The sequence below is a fragment of the Artibeus jamaicensis genome, unplaced genomic scaffold, assembly GCF_021234435.1.
Source record: "Artibeus jamaicensis isolate MK-2021 breed Jamaican fruit bat unplaced genomic scaffold, CSHL_Jam_final contig_233, whole genome shotgun sequence".
Taxonomy (NCBI): Eukaryota; Metazoa; Chordata; class Mammalia; order Chiroptera; family Phyllostomidae; genus Artibeus; species Artibeus jamaicensis.
Genome location: NW_026521486.1, coordinates 58436783 through 58457845, shown reverse-complemented (window position 1 = coordinate 58457845; position 21063 = coordinate 58436783). Strand labels below are relative to the sequence as shown.

Below are 21063 nucleotides of genomic sequence, written 5' to 3'. Positions count from 1 at the left end.
AGATCACATTTATAACACAGTGCTAAGGACCCAATAAATGATGCTAATTCCCTTAGAATTTGAAAATAAAAGTTGGCTCAGTCTGTGTAAATATATTTGTAAAATTAAATAAGCTAGAGCATGGGGAAGACACATTGATGAGCAAAGAAATGCCAGGTCTAACACTGTGTATAAATGACAGGTACACTTCCTGAGAGCATCATCACTTAAGACAACAAAGGACTTATATCTTCCCATCTAGAAAGTTGGGGGCCGAATAAACATTTTTAATAATAAACTACCTATTCCTCCAAAATCTATGAGGTTCTACTATTAGAACTTGATTATACTCCAAACTGCAGATTCTGACCATTGTTTCCAATGTCATACCTAACAAAGTAATATACTATTTCATTTTTCAAATTTTTCATTTATTCATGTGCCACTTTTCATTTTCTTTCTCTCGGTTTTATTCATCTTTAGTCTTTTCCTATCGCCACGTTTCCTGTCTGCTCCAGTTGTAGTCAGGATCCCATGAAGAGGTCTCATGTGCATTCTGTGTGCCACTGGCAGATTTTAAACACCTCTTGCCTAAATTTCTACAGCTGTCTCCCAGTGCAGGCTCCTTGATTTGGGTCCCTCGAGCACCAGAAACCGAATACTTTGTACATGTGTTTTAAAAATTTAGTTGAAAGTTAAAAAATCTCCCAAGTCCAGAGCTAACATCGTACTCAATGGTGAAAGGCTGAAAGTTTTTCCTCTGAGATCAGACACGAGGCGAGGATACCCTCTCACCACTCCTAGCCAACATACATTGAATGTCCTGGCCAGAGCAGCCAGACAAGAAGAAAAAACACATCAGAACTGGAAAGGAATTAAAATAATTTGTAATTGTAGATGACACAATTTTTACATAAAAATACAAAAGTCTCCAAAAAACTGTTAGATCTAGTTAACTAATTAAAGTTGCAAGATACAGAAATCAACATTCAAAACTTACTAGTGTTTCTATACACTGACAACTTATCAGAAAAAGAAATAAAGGAATATCATTGAAAATAAAAGTTGATTCAGTCTATATAGATATATATTTAAAAACAAACAAGTGAGAGCATGAGAAAGATACAATAGTATTTATAAAAGTATTAAAACCAGCAAAAACTTACAAATAAACTTAACCAAGGAAGTGAAAGATTTCCAAATTGAAAACTATTGATTAAAGAAATTGAAGAAAACAAATGAGAAATTGTGTTTATAAGATTGGAAGAATTAATATTATTAAAATATCCATCCTACCCCAAGCCATCTATGGGCTCAATGCAATACCTACCAAGATTCTCATGGCATATTTTACAGAAGTAGGAAAAAATTCTAAAATTCATAGGAAACCACAAAATACCCCAAATAGCCAAAGTAATTCTTAGAAAGACAAAGCTGGAGGTATAACACCTACTGATTTCAAACTATATTACAAAGCTATAGTAATCAAAACAACATGGCACTGGCATAAAAACAGACACTAGACCAATGGTACAGAATCAAAAGTCCCAAAATAAATACGCAAGTATACGATCAACTAATATTTGACAAGGGATCCAGAATACTCTGGAGAATGGGGGATGGGGTAAATGGGTGAGTTTGAAAGGATTCAGTTCAAAAGAGGAGTTATGAGAAATTCTGGGATCATATGGTATTTGTCTTTCAAGCTAAACAACAAAACAAGCAAGCAAGCAGAAAAAAACAAAGACACTGAAATAGAGAACAAGGGGACAGTGACCAGAGGGGAGAGGGAAGGGAATTTAAGGGGAAAATGGGGGAGGGATTTGGAGGAACAAATAGGAAGGACACAGGGACGAGAACTAAGGGGGGTGGAAATGGGAGGGAGGTGGGGAGCACAGGGCGGGGGAGGCTGGGATGGGAGAAATAGACAAATAACTGTATTTGAAAGATAACTAAAAATTTAAATAAATTAATTAATTAATAAATTAATAATAAAAGAGAGAATAAAAAAAAGAAATTCCGGGGATCTAATGTACAGCATGAGGATTATGGCTGCAATACTGTTTTGCATATTTGCAAGTTGCTAAGAGAACAGATCTTAAATATTCTCATTGCACGTGAAAAGACATTTTAACTATGTGAGGGGATGTATGTTAACTTCTTATGGAAATCATTTCATAATACATACATATATAAAATCATTATGCTGCACATCTTAACATTATACCATGTTATAGTCAATTATATCTCCGTAAAACTGTAAAGCATGTAGTTTACTCATTAAAATTAATTTCTCTGAGATTAAAGAGGAGTTTTATAGGACCTGCGGCTTACTAGAAAAACAACTTCAGGCAGACCCCAACTCACTGCCTCAAACCACGTGCACTGACAGGGTCGCCAGTGGAACTCACACATATTGAAGTATAAGCACTGCATGTGGTCTGAGTCTCAGTTTGGCTCACACTGGACTCTGTTGGTGTGTTTCATAACATACTGATGCTTGGGTTTTATCTCACATACAAATTTACTCTTTTTTTCTCCAGCTTTACTGAGACAAAATTGATATACAACATTGTGTAGTTTAAGGTGCACAGTACAGTGATTTGATACACATATAATTTGTGAGATGATTACCACAATAAGCTAAGTTAATACTTCCCTCATCTCACATAATTATCTTTTGGTAGTGAGAACATTTAAGATCTGCTCTCTTAGCAATTTAAGTATATGATAGAGTATTGTCATCTAATTTGTACTCTTTGACCAAAGTCTCCCCATTTGCTCCATCCCCCAGTCCCTGGCAACCATTATGTTACTCTCCACTTCTGGTAGTTTATGTGTTTTAGATTCCACATGGAGTTGAGAACGCATAGTATTTGTTTGTTTTTGTAAGACTTATCTCACTTCCACTGAGTTATACATCTCAAACAACTTGGTTATACATCTTAAACAATGTCTACATTGCCATTCTCCATGTTCAAAAGCATGCACATGTTCCATTTCCTACTTTATCAAATCCAAGCTGCTCTTTTTGACTTTGAGAGTTTTCAGTACAACCTTACCCTTCCCATCCATCTGTCTTCAGTTTCTTCTATCCCTGAACCCAATCCTCTGTGTGTTTAAAAAACATTGTATCTCAAATCAGGACTTCCGGCCAAGGTGGAGGCATAGGTGGAAATACTGTATCTCTTTGCACAACCAAATTTAAGGACAACAAAGAGTTAGAAGCAAAAACACAACCAGAACAGACAGAAAATTGAACTATATTCAAGCCTGACAACAACAAACCATTCATTCAGACTGGTAAGAGGGGTGGGTTGTCGGCCGGCAGAGGGGTCCTGGCAGGAAAATGTGGTGTTTGGGGCCCTGGGTACTGGGAGGAAACCAGCAAACCCAGTGAGACACACAAGACAGTTGGCTGACTGCAGCCACACATTTGTGTGCAGATAAAAGGTGCCGGTTTGTGGGAAGTGGCAGAGGGGACTGAAATCTGAGAGCACGGAACAAGTGCCATTGTCCCCTCTCTGACCCCGCCCCCACATACAGCATCACAACCCAGCCACTGGGTTGCCCCGCCCTGTGAACACCTAAGGCTCTGCCCCTCGTATATAACAGGAATAACCAGACCAAAAATGGGTCAATTAGAGAACAAATCAAAGCCCCAGAGCCAATACTTTTAAGTGACGAAGAGATAGCCAACCCATCAGATGCAGAGTTCAAAGCACTGGTGATCAGGATGCTCACAGAACTGGTTGATTTTCATTGTAAATTAGATGAAAAAATGAAGGCTATGCTAAGTGAAATGAAGGAAAATGCACAGGGAACCAATAGTGATGGGAAAAAAACTGGGACTCAAAATCAATGAAGTGGACCAGAAGGAGGAAAGATAACAAATGGAAAAGAGTAAAGAAACAAGAATTTAAAAAAAAAATGATGAGAGGCTTAGGAACCTCCAGGACATCTTTAAATGTTCCAACATCTGAATTAGAGGGGTACCAGAAGGAGAAGAGCAAGAGCAACAAGTGGAAAAGTTATTTAAACAAATAATAAAGGAGAACTTCCCCAATCTGGTAAAGGAAATAGACTTCCAGGAAATCCAGGAAGCTCACAGAGTCCCAAAGAAGCTGGACCCAAGGAAGAACACACCAAGGCACATCATAATTATATTAGCCCAGATTAAAATGAAGGAGAGAATTCTAAAAGCTGCAAGAGATAAGGGGACAGTCACCTATGAAGAAATTGCTATCAGACTGTCAGCTGATTTCTCAAAAGAGACCTTGCAGGTGAGAAGGGGGCTGGAAAAAAGTATTCCAAGTCATGAAATCCAAAGACCTACAACCAAGATTACTCTATCCAGCAAAGCTTTCATTTAGAATGGAAGGGCAGATAAAGCACTTCTCAGATAAGGTCAAGTTAAAGGAGTTCATCATCACCAAGCCCTCATTATATGAAATGTTAAAGGGACTTACCTAAGAAAAAAAGATAAAAAACAGAGTAAAATGACTACAAACTCATAATTATTAACAACCACACCTAAACCAAAAACAAAGTAAGCAAACAACTAGAATAGGAACAGAACCACAGAAATGGAGATCACATGGAGGGTTAGTTACAGGGGAGTGGGAGGAGGAGAAGTGGGGAGAAGGTACAGAGAATAAGTAGCATAGATAGTAGGTAGAAAATAGACAGGGAGAGGGTAAGAATAGTACGGGAAATGTAGAAGCTAAAGAACTTATGACACATGGACATGAGCTAAAGCAGGAGAATGTGGGGGGAGGGAGTGTGTAGGGTAGAAGGGAATGAAGGGGGGGATGGGACAACTGTAATGGCATAATCAATAAAATATATTTTTTAAAAATCTTGTCTCCATGCAGCATCTTAGAGTTTAGAGGAAGTTTCAGAAATCTCATACTTCTCAAAATGAAGCAGGCACGATTATGTCTGCTTTATAGAGACCCCAAAAGGCAATGCAATTTTGCCAAGGTCACATGAACCAGCAAATGGCAGAGCTCATTGCACTATGCTGTGATACAGCTTCTGATACTTCTCTTTCCTACATTGTTTCCTGTTTCTTCCCTACCTTTCAAAATGCTTTTTTTCCCTAAATGCAGATACTCAAAATCTATTTTAGCTAACAGTCTTCCCTGCGGTCAATTAGTTGAATTAGGTGAAATTCATATATTTTCCTCTTCAGGGCAGAACATTTTACAAGCCATGATTATGTCTTTATATTTTTGAAACCATTAACATACCTTTTACAGCATGGAGCCATATTTTGTGACTGACAGTGTTGGTTAAGTCGTACTGAACCAAACACCTACCATGTAATGGCCACGTACCTGGTGAAGGTGTCCCTGCCCTTGCAGAAATTTTAGCCTTATGAGTTTGGGGAAAGAAAAGAATCACAAAAAGAAATAACTCTAAATGAGAGGGAGTAGGAGAGGTTCTGACACAGAACTATGTTTCAAGAGCAATGGGTATTCAAAGGAGAAAGATCAGAGCAGAAGAGTTAACAAAAGCTTCATGGTTAAAGCTTCATGGTATTTGAAATAATCTTTGCAAGATGATTAGCAAAATAAAATGAATGGTAGATCTGAAAGTTAAAACATTTGTTAACATAGAATAATATTAATATTAAATATATAAATTGGGAATGAAGTGCTCCCATCATTTGAAAAACCATGTAAATGTTTAGTATTCACTCTTTCATTCGACAAGCCATTTGTAAAACAAAAATATGCTCCCCACCTTTGGGGCCATAAGATCGCTAGAGAGAAAAATTCAACCAAAGAAAACAGTGCAATACATTGAAAACAGAGGCTGGAAGAGCAGTGTGTGTGAAGCATTATAGGAGCACAGTGGTGAGAGCCATTGTCTGTGTGCGTCAGTCACTCAACACTGATGCTGTGGTCAAAACTGGACGGAATCAGTGGAGCAGCTGTGTGGTTTCCTTTGCGTCTCAGCTCTCCAGACTGGTGGTTCAAGGTAATGTCTTCTGAGCAAGTTAAGTTCTCTAGGCAGACAGGATGATGTATTGCACTTTCTTACTTTGCTAGCATTGCATGTTCTCCCTCAAAGTAGAGCAGGAATTGAGTTCATAGCTCGGCAGAAGCTGTTATCTGAGGCTTGTTAGCTTCTTGGATGGTGCCCACAAACATTTATGTTTGCGTGAGAGAGGTTATGAAAATATCTGTAAGTGAATTAAGTCAGTGGGGGTTTTCACTGAGTGAAGACTTTGGAAGCAGGCGTTCACTGAAGGGGTCTCCTGTGAAAAAGACTGACTGTAAGAGCTGACTGATTTTATCTGAGACCATAAGCAGTGGGCATAAAAGAAGACCACAATTATTGAGCAATTTTGTCATTTTGTGTTAATTTAACTGAGATAATGGGATACAGATGAAGCTTTGTGCTGGTTTTATTTTTCTGGCAGGTATGCAATAAATGGTTTCATATAAATGTATGGTAAACTCAGCAAGAGGCTGTACGAATTCTCACTGGTTTTACTGTGGCCCAGCCTCTCTTTCCTTATTGACTACATAAACCATCTCAGACATAGTTCTCCTTTAACTGTATGTAGTTTATTCAGTAGACTAAATTAGTGAGCACATTTCATTCCAACCTAACCCTCAAATAATCAAATGCAACCCAAGAACTACTGGGAACAGAAAAACCCTGTGTTTTATCGTTAGTAAATGTGTGAGCAACGACTAGCCCCTGAAGATGATTGTAGAGTCACACCTTTGTTGCTGCTATTTAAAAAAATCCTTACCTGAGGACATGCTCATTAATTTTAGAGAGAGAGAGAAAGGGAGAGAAGGGAGAAACATTGCTGGGAAGGAGAAATAATAGGCTGGCCTCCTGCAGGCATCCCAGCTGGGGACTGAGTCCACGAACCAGGAGTGTGCCCCTTCTGGTTATCAAACCTACAACCTTTTGGGGCGTGGGAGGACACTCCAACACACTGAGCCACCCAGCCAGGGCCCTTGCTGCTATTCGGCCAAGTGACAGAAACCTGTTCTTTTATATATGTTGTTAGAAGTGGGTCTGAACTGGACTAGTAACGCTGGTGTGGAGGTGTGCCTCGGCACAAGCACCCTCGTTCAGTGTGACCTTGGCATGTCCCTCATTCAGCCAGCTCCCTGCACCTCTGAAACCGTGAAATGGCACAAGATAGGAGTGAGATTAAAATAACATATGAAAGGAAACTTTAGAAATACCACCCAAATACTGAATATTTCTTGCTGAAACAGCTTGGTGAGGTGTTCCCTTCCCACACCCTTATCTATCTCCTGGTATTATGGAGGTGGTGCTATAAGACTGTTACAAGGAAAAGGGCTTAGACTTTGGTTTCACACTGCTGGCTTGTTAAAAGAAAGGGCTTTAGCCTGTGTTCTTTCTCAGCGTTAATGAGCTGGTATGTCTACAGTCAGTGGAGAGAAAGGTATCAAATGTACCCGTTAAGTTATATTATCAAGTTATTAGCTATTTGAAATGACTGTAAGGAGCACATTGAGGTAAAATCAATGGGATGATACAGTTCGTGCAAGGCTTTTATATGAAAAGCAATTCTGAAACATAATTGCTAATAAAGGACCTATTAATACTGTAAAGTACACTAATAGCTTCATTCTAGGGAGTGGTAAGGTGATAATTAGGAAATTGAAAGTTCAGATGCTATTAGGAATCCTAGCAGTGTTCCCTGCCTGCCTTGTAACAGGGTGCCCCATGTTACATGTGCACAGTGATACACTGCAAGTTAAAAATATATTGAAAAAAATTTAAATCAAGGGTTTTTTCCCCCTTTTCAAATGTACCATGTAGAATATAATTCCAGGCCCCCCACTCTAGTGGCCACTAAAGCAAAATACCGAGCACAGATAGATGAGTGGAGTGCGTATGGTGTGTGAGAGTGTGTGTGTGTGTGTGAGCGTGAGTGTGCCCCCACACAAGGGGTGTGAGCACACTCAGGTAGTGTGTGTACCACATTAAAGTGAGGGAGGGTCTTTGCAGTAGCATTTCTTTCTGTCTCACCTCACACTGCTTGCTTTTCGATTTTTTTGTATCTGATTTCTTTGGAAACTGCCCCATTTGCCTCGTGGCTTGGCGGGGCTGGTACAATCCGGGATCCCAGGAACAAGGTTTTAACCTCCCAACTCCTCAATAGGTTTCAACTTTTTTGTCTCTCATCTTCTACCCTATGGAATCTGCCGCTGGCTTAAAAAAAATAAAGGAAGAAGAAAAAGAAACAAAGCAAAAAAAAAACAACCCAAAGTAAATGGAAAAACCTAAAGCAAAAAGCATGACAAAATGATTGATTATGCTAACTTTAAACACTTGAGGGTATCATGCAGCTATTAAATTAAAAACATCTGCTAATTGGCAACAAAAGATTACCCTTCAAACACTTTCACTCATGAAGTCTTTTATTTGCTCTTCGAGGTCTCTGACCTATCCATTTCTTCTCTACTCTGAACCCCTGAAATGCGTCATATTTCTACAGCCAAAGGGCTGAAGGCTGAATTCTCCTCTGTACAATTTTATGTATCTCCAGTTGGAATTACCTTCACTCACATCTCACATCCAACATAATGATTAAATATATTTATTCTGGAACAAGCTGTCTAGCATTTTCTAGAGATTATCAGAAGCACTGGAAATATAAATAATACCTATGTATGTGTGATTCTTTATACAAGGAACCTCATTTAATCTACATAACAACTGTGGGGAATGCATAAGACCTCCCACTTTTCAGGTGAGAAAGCAAACAGTCTCAGAGTACTTAAGTAACTTGTTCAAAGTTCCCCAGCCAGTAAGCAGCTGAATTAGGGCAACTTGAGTATTCTTTGATTTTATGATTTGATTCATTACCTTTGTGACTTGGACAAGTTACTTCTCATTCCCTTGATTCCTTGTATGTAAATCAAGACGGTGGTGCTGAAGTAAATTGCTTGCCTGCACTGGACACACGTGCCAAGTTGTCATTATTATTATTCTGACCTGGAGCTTGTTCTCCATGCCTGGGCTTGCCAAACTTTAATGAGCACTGGGATCATCTGGAATCTGTGTGACACTGCAGGTCAGCTCTAGTAAGTCTAGATAGACTCTGTGACTCTGTCTCTGAAAGTCAGTCTGCAGGTTGTCCACCACTTTGTTTCATGTCAAAAAGAGTTACACTTCAGCCCTGGCTGGTGTGGCTCAGTGGATTGAGTGTCAGCGGGTTCAATTCTCAGTCTAGGGCACATGCCTGGGTTGCAGGCCAGGTCCCCAGTATGGAGTGCATGAGAGGCAACCACGCATTGATGTTTCACTCCCTCTCTTTCTCCTTCCCTTCCCCTCTCTCTAAAAACAAACAAACAAATAAATAAATAAATAAATAAATAAATTTTTAAGTTACACTTCAGTTGTTCACAGAAAAAGTAATGGAAGCCAAAGTCCCACTTCTGCTTTGGAAGAATGATTTGGTCACACTCTTTTAGGAGGGTACTTGTTGAGATGTGGAGATCTCAGTTTTTGCTTTTGTTTTCTGCACCTAATTAGTTTCCACTCTTCTCTCCTTCATGAGGTATCCTGGCCCTTTAACTTCCCTTTCCTCATGGCCTTTTCCGGATAGAATGAAAAACGGTGTTGGTGATTTCCTTCATATTAGAATGAAATCAATTTCATTCTATAATGTTTTCCCTGAAAATCTGATAATATCAATTGCTTGGCTATATTGGACCTTCATTGAGCATAAGAGTCCTTCAGGATGAGCAGTAAATAATTATCATTAAAGAGAGGGAGGAGATCCACTTATTTGCTGATGGGCACTTGGGTTGCTTCCAGCACTTGGCTTTTGTAAATTGTGCTGCTATGACCATTGGGGTGTACAGGTTCTATTGGATTGATGTTTCAGGGCTTTTAGGGTATAATCCCAGCAGTGGAATTGTGGATTAAAAAACTATGGTACATTTACACAATGGAATTCTACCCAGCAGAGTAAAAGAAGCTCCTACCCTTTGTGACAGCATGGATGGGACTGGAAAGCATTGCTAAGTGAAGTTAGCCAGGGGATGAGGGACAAATACCATATGATCTCACCTTTAACTGGAACATAATCAACAAAAGAAAAAAGCAAACAAAATATAACCAGAGACATTAAAATTAAGAACAATCTGACAAGAGCCAGAGGGGAGTGAGGAGGGGACAGTGGGGAGAAGGGTTTTCAGAAACTATAAAGGACACATGACAAAACCCAGGGAGAGGGTAGGAAGCAAGGGAGGGAGGTGGGTTTGGCTGGGGTGAGGGGGAGTGGTGAGGAGAAAATGCAGACAATTTTAATTGAATAATATTACTTTGAATAAAATTACTTTAATATTACTTTAATATTAAAGTAATTTATGAGAAGAAAAAGAAAGAGGGAGGAAAGAGGAGAGGAAGAAGAGGAATAGGAGGAGGTGAAAAGGAAAGAGGAGAAAGAATGTGATATCCCCAAATAGGAGGGTGTAGAGCTTGGTGAATACCCAAATGAAGGTGTCCTTTCCCCCCGCCCCCTCCCACCACTTTGGCAGAGCTGAAGCAGGTGGTGGTCCTATGAAGGTCTATAAACCTGTGGAGGAAGGATCTGAGAGAGGTCTGAGCATAAACTCTGTTCCTTTCCTGGTACAGGAGCAGAGAGGTATTTTTTTAAAAAATCACTGAAAGAGAGGAGTGAATCTAAGTTAATTTTATTTGAATACTGTTGCCAGCAACAGGGGAGAGAGTACCCCAAGTCTGGATACCCAGCTATGAGGAACCAAAGGAGGGTAGTTTTTAAGAGTAGGTGTTAGCAGGGGAAGTCAAGCCATCCTTATTTGCTAATTGGCCTTATGCAAAAGAAACAAACTTAAACAGGGGGTGGTTTTATGGCTTGGAGCAAGGTATGCACAAAAGTGGGGCCCCCATCTTCCCACAGAGACTGGGGGACAGGGGCTCTATCTTCCTTGATGTTGCATTTCAAAGGGGTGGCTCCCAGGTCCTTGAGACAGATAATCTTGGTTTGCACAACTGGTAAGAGGCTTTTAAAAAGATTTACATCTTTTCTTATAGGTTCATTTGTTGATAGTTGTGAGTTTGTCATCATTTTACTGTTCATATTTTTCATCTTTTTTCTTAGATAAGTTCCTTTAGCAAAGAAGTTGGATCCAAAGAGGAACAAATCAAGGGACATCATCATTAAGTTACCCAAGATTAAAGATAAAGAGAATCTTAAAAGCAACAAGAGGAAAGGAGAGAGTTACCTATAAAGAAGTTTCCAGTGCTCGCTTCAGCAGCACATATACTAAATTTGGAACGATACAGAGAAGATTAGCATGGCCCCTGCACAAGAATGACACGCAAATTCATGAAGCGTTCCACATTTTGCTAGACAATATGAAATGTAATAATATCCAAATAATAGGAATACCAGAAGGAGAAGAAGAACAAGGAATAGAAAACCTGTTTGAAAGAGTAATGAGAGAGAACTTCCCTAATTTGATGAGAGAAAAAAATCACACAAATCCAGGAATGACAGAGAGTCCCAATCAAGAGGAACCCAAGGAGGCCCACTTCAAGACACATCATCATTAAAATAACAAAATTCCAAGACAAAGAGAGAATCTTAAAGGAAGCAAGGGAGAAAAAAGAAATAACATACAAAGGAGTCCCAATAAGGTTAGCTACTGACTTCTCAATGGAAACACTCCAAGCAAGAAGAGAATGGCAAGAAATATTCCAAGTAATGAGAAACAGAGGCCTACAACCAAGGCTACTTTACCCAGCAAGGCTCTCAATCAAGATAGATGGCCAAATAAAGAGCTTCCAAGACAAAAGAAGTCTAAAAGAATATGCTGCCACCAAACCAGCCCTACAAGAAATACTAAAAGGACTGCTTTAAAAAAAGGAAGGAAAAGAGAGAGGCAGAGAGGAACACCGGTACAAAAATGGCAATGAATAAGTACCTATCAATAATAACATTAAACGTAAATGGATTAAATGCTCCAATCAAAAGACACGGAATAGCTGCGTGGATAAGAAAGCATGGTCCACACATATCCTGCCTACAAGAGACCCAACTCAGGATAAAAGACCATCACAGACTAAAAGTGAAAGGCTGGAAACAAATTTTCCAAGCAAATGGACAGGATAAAGAAGCTGGGGTAGCAATTCTCATATCTGACAAAATAGATTTCAAAAAAAGGGCCATAAAGAGAGACCCAGAAGGTCACTTCATAACACTCAAGGGAAGAATCCACCAAGAAGGCGTTAACATCATAAATATATATGCACCCAACATAGAAGCATTAAGATATATAAAGAAAATCTTAGAGGACTTCAAGAAAGATATTGACAGCAACACAATTATAGTAGGGGATTTTAACACCCCACTATCAAAAATGGACAGATCTTCCAAACAAAATATCAACAAAGACATTGCGGCATTAAACAACACCCTTGATGAAATGGACTTAACTGATATATATATAGAACCCTTCATCCCAAAGAAGCTAAATACACATTCTTTTCAAATGCACATGGAATATTTTCAAAGATAGACCACATGATAGGACACAAAACGAGCCTCAACAAATTCAAGAAAATTGAAATCATACCAAGCATTTTCTCTGACCACAAAGGACTGAAATTGTAAACCAACCCCAAAGGAAAAAAAACAAAACACCCAAAATCATGGAGACTGAATGGTATGCAATTAAACAACGAATGGGTCAAGAATGAAATTAGGGAAGAAATCAAAACGTTTCTGGAAACAAATGAAAACGATCTCACAACAACCCAAAACTTATGGGACACAGCAAAGGCAGTCCTGAGAGGGAAGTTTATAGCAATACAGGCCTACCTAAAGAAGATAGAAACGTTTCAAACAAACAACCTTACCCTATACCTGCAAGAACTTGAGGAACAACAACAAAAACAGCCCAGAGCAAGTAGAAGGAAGGAAATAACCAAGATCAGAGCAGAACTAAATGACATAGAGACTAAAAGCACAGTTCTAAAGATCAATGAATCCAAAAGTTGGTTCTTTGAAAAGGTAAACAAAATAGACAAGCCTTTAAACTAGGCTCATCAAGAAAAGGAGAGGACTCAAACACAATCAGAAATGAAAGAGGAGAGATTACAACTGATACCACAGAAATAGAAGGGATTGTAAGAAATTATTATGAAGAACTATATGCCAAGAAATTTGAAAACCTAGGGGAAATGGACACATTTCCAGTAAAATATAATCTTCTAAAACTTAATGAAAAAGAAGCAGAAAATCTGAACACACCAATAACAGCAAAAGAAATTGAAGCAGTAATCAAGAAACTCCCATCACACAAAAGCCCCGGACCAGATGGGTTCACAGGAGAATTCTACAAAGCATTTAAGGAAGAACTAACCCCTATTCTCCACAGACTATTCCAAAAAATCCAGAAGGATGGAAAACACCCAAATTCTTTTCATGAAGCCAGCATCATCCTAATTCCAAAACCAGATAGAGACACAACAAAGAAAGAGAACTTCAGGACAATATCACTGTTGAACATAGATGTTAAAATCCTCAACAAAATATTGGCAAATCGCATCCAACAATATATCAAAAAGATCATACACCATGACCAAGTGGGATTCATCCCAGGGATGCAAAGTTGGTTCAACATTAGAAAATCAGTAAATGTAACACATCACATAAACAAAAGCAAAAACAAAAGTCACATGATCACATCAATAGACATGGAAAAAGCTTTTGATAAGGTATAACACCCATTTATGATAAAAAAACACTCAGCAAAGTGGGAATAGAGGGAGCATTCCTCAATATAACAAAGGCCATATATGAGAGACCTACAGCCAATATCATACTCAATGGGCAAAAATTAAAAGCTTTTCCACTAAGATCAGGAACAAGACAAAGATGTCCACCTTCACCACTTCTATTCAATATAGTTTTGGAAGTTTTGGCCACAACCATCAAACAAGAAAAGGAAAATAAAAGGCATCCAAATAGGAAAGGAGGAAACAAAACTGTCACTGTTTGCAGATGACATAATAGTGTACATGGAAAATCCTATAGACTCTACCCAAAAACTGCTCGAACTAATTAATGAATTTGGCAAAACAGCAGGATACACAGTCAATATCCAGATATCAAAGGCATTTTTGTATACGAACAATGAATCAGCAGAAGAAGAAATCAAGAAAAAAATCCCATTTGATATAGCAAAAAGAAAAATAAAATATCTGGGAATAAACCTAACCAAGGAGGTAAAAGACCTGTATACAGAAAACTACACAACACTGAAGAAAGAAATCAAGGAAGACACAAACAAATGGAAACATATACCTTGTTCATGGATTGGAAGAATTAACATCATCAAAATGTCCATACTACCCAAAGCAATATACACATTCAATGCAATACCTATTAAAGTACCAATGGCATATTTCACAGACATAAGAACAAACACTTCAAAAATTTATATGGAACCATAAAAGACCCCGAATAGCAGCTGCACTTTTGAGAAAGAAGAACAAAGTAGGAGGGATCACAATACCTGATATCAAACTGTACTACAAGGCTGCTGTAATCAAAACAGCTTGGTACTGGCATAAAAACAGGCACATAGACCAATGGAACAGAACAGAGAGCCCAGAAATCAACCCAACTCTCTACAGTCAATTAATATTCGACAAAGGGGGCAGTAACATAAAATGGAGTAAAGATAGCCTCTTCAACAAATGGTGTTGGGAGAACTGGACAGCTACATGCAAAAAAATGAAACTTGAGCACAAACTTACACCATACACCAAAATAAATTCAAGGTGGATAAAAGACTTAAATATAAGCCGTGGCACCATTAAAGTCCTAGAGGAGAACATTGGCAAGAAAATATCATATTTCATGCAGCAACATTTTTACTGATATGTCCCCTAGAGCAAGGAATATAAAGGAAAGAATAAACAAATGGGATCTCATCAAAATAAAAAGCTTCTGCATGGCTAAAGAAAACAGTATTAAATTAGAAAGACAACCAACTGTATGGGAAAACATATTTGCCAATGATACCTCAGACAAAGATTTAATCTCCAAAATATGTAAAGCACTCACACAACTCCACTCTAAGAAGACAACCAGCCCAATTAAAAAATGGGAAAAGGACTTGAACAGACACTTCTCCAAGGAGGACATACAGAATATCCAGAGACACATGAAGAGATGCTCAATATTGCTAGCCATCAGAGAGATGCAAATTAAAACCACACTGAGATACCACTTTACACTGGTCAGGATGGCTATCATAAGCAAAGCAACAAACAACAAATGTTGGAGAGGTTGTGGGGAAAAGGGGTCCTTAGTTCACTGTTGGTGAGATTGCAGACTGGTACAACCATTATGGAAAACAGTATGGAATTTTCTCAGAAAACTATAAATGGACCTGCCTTTTGACCCAGCAATTCCACTGCTAGGATTATATCCTAAGAATCCTAAAACATCAATTTCAAAAAACCTATGCACCACAATGTTCATAGCAGCACACAATTTATAATAGCCAAGAGTTGGAAGCAACCTAGGTGCCCATCAGTAAATGAATGGATCAAAAAATTGTGGTACATATATACAATGGAATTCTATGCAGCAGAGAGAAAGAAGGAGCTCCTACCCTTTGCAACAACATGGATGGAACTGGAAAGCATTATGCTGAGTGAAATGGTCCAGGGGTTGAAATACAAATACAATATGATCTTGCCTTTAACAGGAAGCTAAACAAGAAAACAAACAAGCAAGCATAATAAAAACAATGACACTGAAATAGAGAACAAGGGGACAGTGACCAGAGGGGAGAGGGAAGGGAATTTAAGGGGGAAAAAGGGGAGGGATTTGGAGAAGCAAATATGAAGGACACAGGGATGAGAACTGGGGGGGTGGAAATGGGAGGGAGGTGGGGAGCACGGGGTGGGGGGGCTGGGATGGGAGAAACAGGCAAAAAATTGTACTTGAAAAATAACTAAATAAAATTATTGAGAAAAAAAAGAAGTTGCCATTAAGATTACCAGCTGATTTCTCAAAAGAAACCTTGCAGGCAAGAAGCAGCTGGAGAGAAATATTCCAAGTCATGAAATGCAAAGACCTACATCCAAGATGACTCTATCCCAAAAAGCTTTCATTTAGAATGGAAGGGCAGAGAAAGTGCTTCTCAGATAAGGTCAAGTTAAAGGAGTTCATCATCACCAAACCATAAACAATGAAAACAGAAACTAAGCAAATAACTAGAACAGAAAGAGAACAAGAGAAATAGAGATCACATGAAGAGATTTCAGTGGGGAGGGGGAAGGGAGGAATAGTGAGGGGGGGAAGGTACAGGGAAGAAACAGCGTAACTGGTAAGTACGAAATAGATGGGGAGAGATAAAAAATGGTATAGGAAACAGAGAACTCAAAGAACTTATATGTACAACCCATGAACTAAGAGGAATGCTGGAGTGTTGGGGGTGCAGAGTAGAGGGAGGATAAAAGGGGAGAAATTGGGAAAACTGTAATAGCATAATCAATAAAATATACTTAAAAGTTAAAACAAACAAAAAAGTTTGACATCTTAAAGAGGCAGAGAAAGAATTATAAAGTATTCTGTGATACATGGTCTAAGAAAAGGGAGGTGGGGGGGTTCTACAGTCAGGACAAAATCTATCTGGGTTGTAGCCAAGCCAAGGGATCATTAAGACTGTCTTGGTCAAAGGTTGTTGGATTTGATGAGATCCCTGTAACTCCTGTCTGGAGTTTTCTCTACCACTTCTTTTCTCCCTCAAGGCTTGATATAAGAATCTCCAAATATCACTCCTGTATGTCCTAATTTACCAGGTCCAATTCACTGAACAGATTTCTTAGTGACATTGTCTTGTGCAATTTGAAGGATTCTAAGAGGTATGTGTTGAGACCTCTGAGAGGTATGTGAGACAAATCCATATCCCGAGGACATTATTCTTTAAGGAGTCAAAGCAGTACATGTTACACATCAGCACAGGTTTCAAATAAGTTAGTGAGCTTCCTGAAGGAGTCAGTGACAGTATAATCTTGTCTAAAAGTCCTCTCAGTGCCCACCCTTAATCAGCTGATTACCTAAGTGAAAGTTACCTTACTCTAACGGGATCACACCACGTCCTTCCAGAATCTGTTTTCTTTCCAGTATTCAACCTCTCTGTCCAGATTTCTCATCATCTTATTTAAATAATAATTATTATTTTGGCTGCCTTTTTTTAAGCAAGACCCTTTACTCTCTAGGAAGTCTATAATGTTTGGAGACAGGTTTTCTCTAAATATAGAGCAACATCATAAACACATAGCAAGATTGCTTCAGACATAGAGTAGCATTAGGAAGGCAAGAACTAGATATATACTATGCTTAAATTTCTTTAAGAGTATTTTTTACCTGAAGATTCCAAAATAGAAAAATTGGCAAAAAATATGAATAAACATTTTATGGAAGAGGAACAGGAAAACTGCATAAGTGTATGAAAAGATGAACATCATTAGTAATTAAATAAAATTTAACTTAGTGTATGTAGTCTGTCTGGAAAAAGTCTAGGCATTGTTAATATGAGAACAGTTTGCAAGGCATAGATGTAACCTGGCAGCCAAGGAGAGTAGACTGGCACATGCATGAACAATGACAACTTCACTGTACTAGTCAATGAGGACAGTAGATGCCATTGAGTGAACACGTGTACTGTGTGGCCATCACATTCAAAATGACTGAGTGAGTAGAGCAACAAATATGCATCAGATTTTGTGTTCAGCTTGAACATTCCTCCATGGAAACAATTACAATGATTCAGAAGGCTTTCGGGCATGATGCTATGAGGGCAGCATAAATAAAAGTGTGGCCCAAATGCTTCGAAAGATGGTCAAGAATCTGTTGAAAGTGATCCATGCTCTCAAAGGCCTGTAACAAGTAGAACACCTGAGAATGGTGAACACGGACAGGCTGTAATCAACAAAGATTGGCAACTGACAGTGTGAGAACTAGAAGCAGATCTGCTGATTCCAAAAACTGAGATTTTGATGTAGGACCTTGGTATGAAATGTGCCATGTGGCAAAATTTGTCCTCTCATTGCCCACCCTTAATCAATTGATTATGTACACTGTAGTTTCATGAACACCACATATGGAAGTACATATATAATTATTTAGTTGTGGTTGGCAGGATTTGATTCTAATAGTAGTTAATAATAATAGCTTTGTAGTTTAAGAAAAGTGCAACTTTTCTATCTTAAAAAATAAATTTAGAGCTAATAGAGGAGGTCTTCCCAAATATTAAGTTACATGTAGATTTGGATTAATGGCTCTTTCAAGTGTGAGGACATCCAGGAGCTAAGTAGTAATGTAGTGTTTTCATTCACTATTAAAAGGATTAAGACAGTAGAATATAATCAGTCCTAAGAGAAGCAAAAACCCGATCTCATGGAAGAAACCCTATATACCAGAGGTGCCAGCCAGAATGATCCAGAGATTAGTTTGAACAAAGAGGAAGAATTATTTGAGGAATTGTCTGCTCTGCAGGGTGTAGTTAGATCAAAACTTTTTATTTGGGGGAAAATGTGAAATATCCCAATAAGGCCAACAAGGTTTAAGTATACTCAAATCCAGCCTACTAATGGGTGGAGGGTGATTTCAGTTCAATACCAGTAAAAAGGGGCTTAGCAACAGCTTTGTTGGATGGGTACACCTCACAAAACCTAGGAGTTGCCTAAATTTGCAATTCTTTGAAATTTGGTTTTGCTCTTCAGCAGCATACTGATTTGCGGGCTAGCTCTGTGGAGATTGCCCCGTTGTTCTACTGTGACTTTTATAGTATTCTGAGACAAATTAGACAATGTTTTAAAGCAAGTAGGTTTGTTATTGGCTCTGTTTTCCAGGACTCCACATTTCTTTTTCCTTTTCAGATATAAGGTTAAGATGTATTACTGTACAGTTGTCATTAGCCCCAATAGGGTATTGATGAGAGAGATCAAATCCATCATAAAGTTATTTCTATTCAGATGGGGGGTTTGCTACTGCAAAGCAAAAATATCAGAATCTGTAGCACAGGGAATTTGAGTCAGGGGCTGAAATGCAAATGGTGGTCTCACTGTGTTTCCTTTTAAGACCAATGCTGGTGCTATTTATTTTATAGCTATAAAAACTTCAATTGGAAGTTAACGTAATTAATGTCTGTGACTTACAAATTGTTTTGCAACCAAGCCCCAGCAATCAAAGCCATGCATTATATTAGAAAGGATACCCTTTCTCCCCATTTCCCCCTTAGGTTGAAACTAGGAAATGAGAAATGCTGAAAGGCATCGAGAAATAATGGCTCTGAGCTGCAGAATTTTAAATAGGCTTCCAATTTCCCAAAGCTGACTTTTCCCACTCCTGATAGATAGGCAGCTTCATGACGCAGAATGAAGAGGAAATGCTCTGTCATAAGCATTCACTGAAGAACCTGTGCCCAGGAAAGGGTCTTTTTTTCTTAGTGAAATTCAAAAATTCCAAGTAATAAATTGTTCAGGGAAATCACATCAGCAGCATATAACAGCACCCTGGCTGTTCATTCCTCTCATGGGGGATCATTATCTTCTAAGGCTCCCATTATTGCAAGACACACGGCTGCGATTTCTCTTTCAGGTTTGACAACAAGGCATGAATTCATAGACCTGCCATGTCTTCCTGGGCTGAGGATTCAACACAACTGCTGTATCAATGCACTACTGGTGCCGTTCCCTAGGGGAGTGCGACATGATGATGACACAATGACTATTCCATGGAAAGTCTGGCAATGATGTGAGAATATTACCTGGTGGCTGGCAACAGAGCTACTCAATTACAAAGTAATTGAACTTTTAAAAAGTCTTAGTATAGAAAATGTAGAAGCCAAAGAACTTATATGTACGACCCATGGACATGAACTAAAGGGGGGAATGCGGGTGGGAGGGGGTGTGCAGGATGGAGGGGAATAAAGAGGAGGAAGTGGGGCAACTGTAAGAGCATAGTCAATAAAGTATATTTAAAAACTGGGGAAAAAGTTTTAATTTCTATCGGACATCATTGTTTATTTAAAGTCTCATCTGAGACCCCTGCTTTCACCTTTTGTTTATTCCCTTGCTTTCACTTTCTATTGTGCGATCATTAAGATCATCTCCCCTACGTCTTTCCCATTTCCCAACCAAATCTGTCCTTCTCTTACTGCAGCACAGTTTGGGAAATGACGTGCCCTCCTAACCTGCTGTTTGGACCCTGGACTTTGATGTCATCATGAACTCTGCTTATTTTTGTACTTCGTGAATCATACCTATTAGTTCTGTCAGTCCTTCTGCAAACTATATTTTGAATCCAGCCACACTGACTATCTTACCTGCTTCCGCGTATCTAAGTCACTAAATTTCTTAGATTATTGCTACTTGCTTTTTAACTACTATCCTTGTTTCTGTCAGCATTTCCTACAGTTTCTTCTCAAAATAGGAGCAAGGTCCTTTTAAAACACAAACTAGATTGTGCTACTCTTGTGCTCCAAACCAGTTGGCTTTTGTAATACTCAGAATAAAATGAAAAGGTTTTACGGTGGCCTACAAAGCCCTACACGATAACCTCTCTGTCCTCCTCTCCTTGGACTTCTCCTTGACTTGGGGCGTTCTGGTCTTGCTGTTTCTCAAACAAGTCCCTGCACCTCAGAGCGAGTGCCCACACTGTTGCTCAACCCATGGAAGCCCCTTCTTGGCCCTTCCATACCCAGAGGCCCACATGGCTCATTCCCCATTTCCTTCATGTCTTGGTCAGATGTCACCCTTGGTCAGACTTGGTCAGTCTTGTACATGCTTATGCCTAAAATATCTATGCTGCCCACCACCCTCTCCATTCCTCTTTACATCTGTTCACCCTTCCTCCTGGCACACATCTATCTCTACCTGTCATTACATTATATAGGGATTGGTTTATTCTCTTACACTTTCTCTTTCACTTTAATGCAAACTCCATGAAAGTGGTGAAATTTCCTTTTTGGTTCCTTATCTTATTCCCAAGATGCCAGAAGCAGTGGTACTAAACAAATGAAT

At 38.9% G+C, this 21063-nt stretch overlaps 1 long non-coding RNA gene and 1 other non-coding gene across 3 annotated transcripts in view; one reads left to right on the top strand and one right to left on the bottom strand.

The window, feature by feature from the left end:
• The window catches only part of LOC119045535 (uncharacterized), a 223618-nt gene that overhangs the window by 186036 nt on the left and 16519 nt on the right, over positions 1–21063 (bottom strand). The window lies entirely within an intron of this gene.
• On the top strand, positions 11255–11361 carry LOC119045558 (U6 spliceosomal RNA). The gene has a single exon (XR_005081810.2). It is a non-coding gene; the product is annotated as a U6 spliceosomal RNA (small nuclear RNA).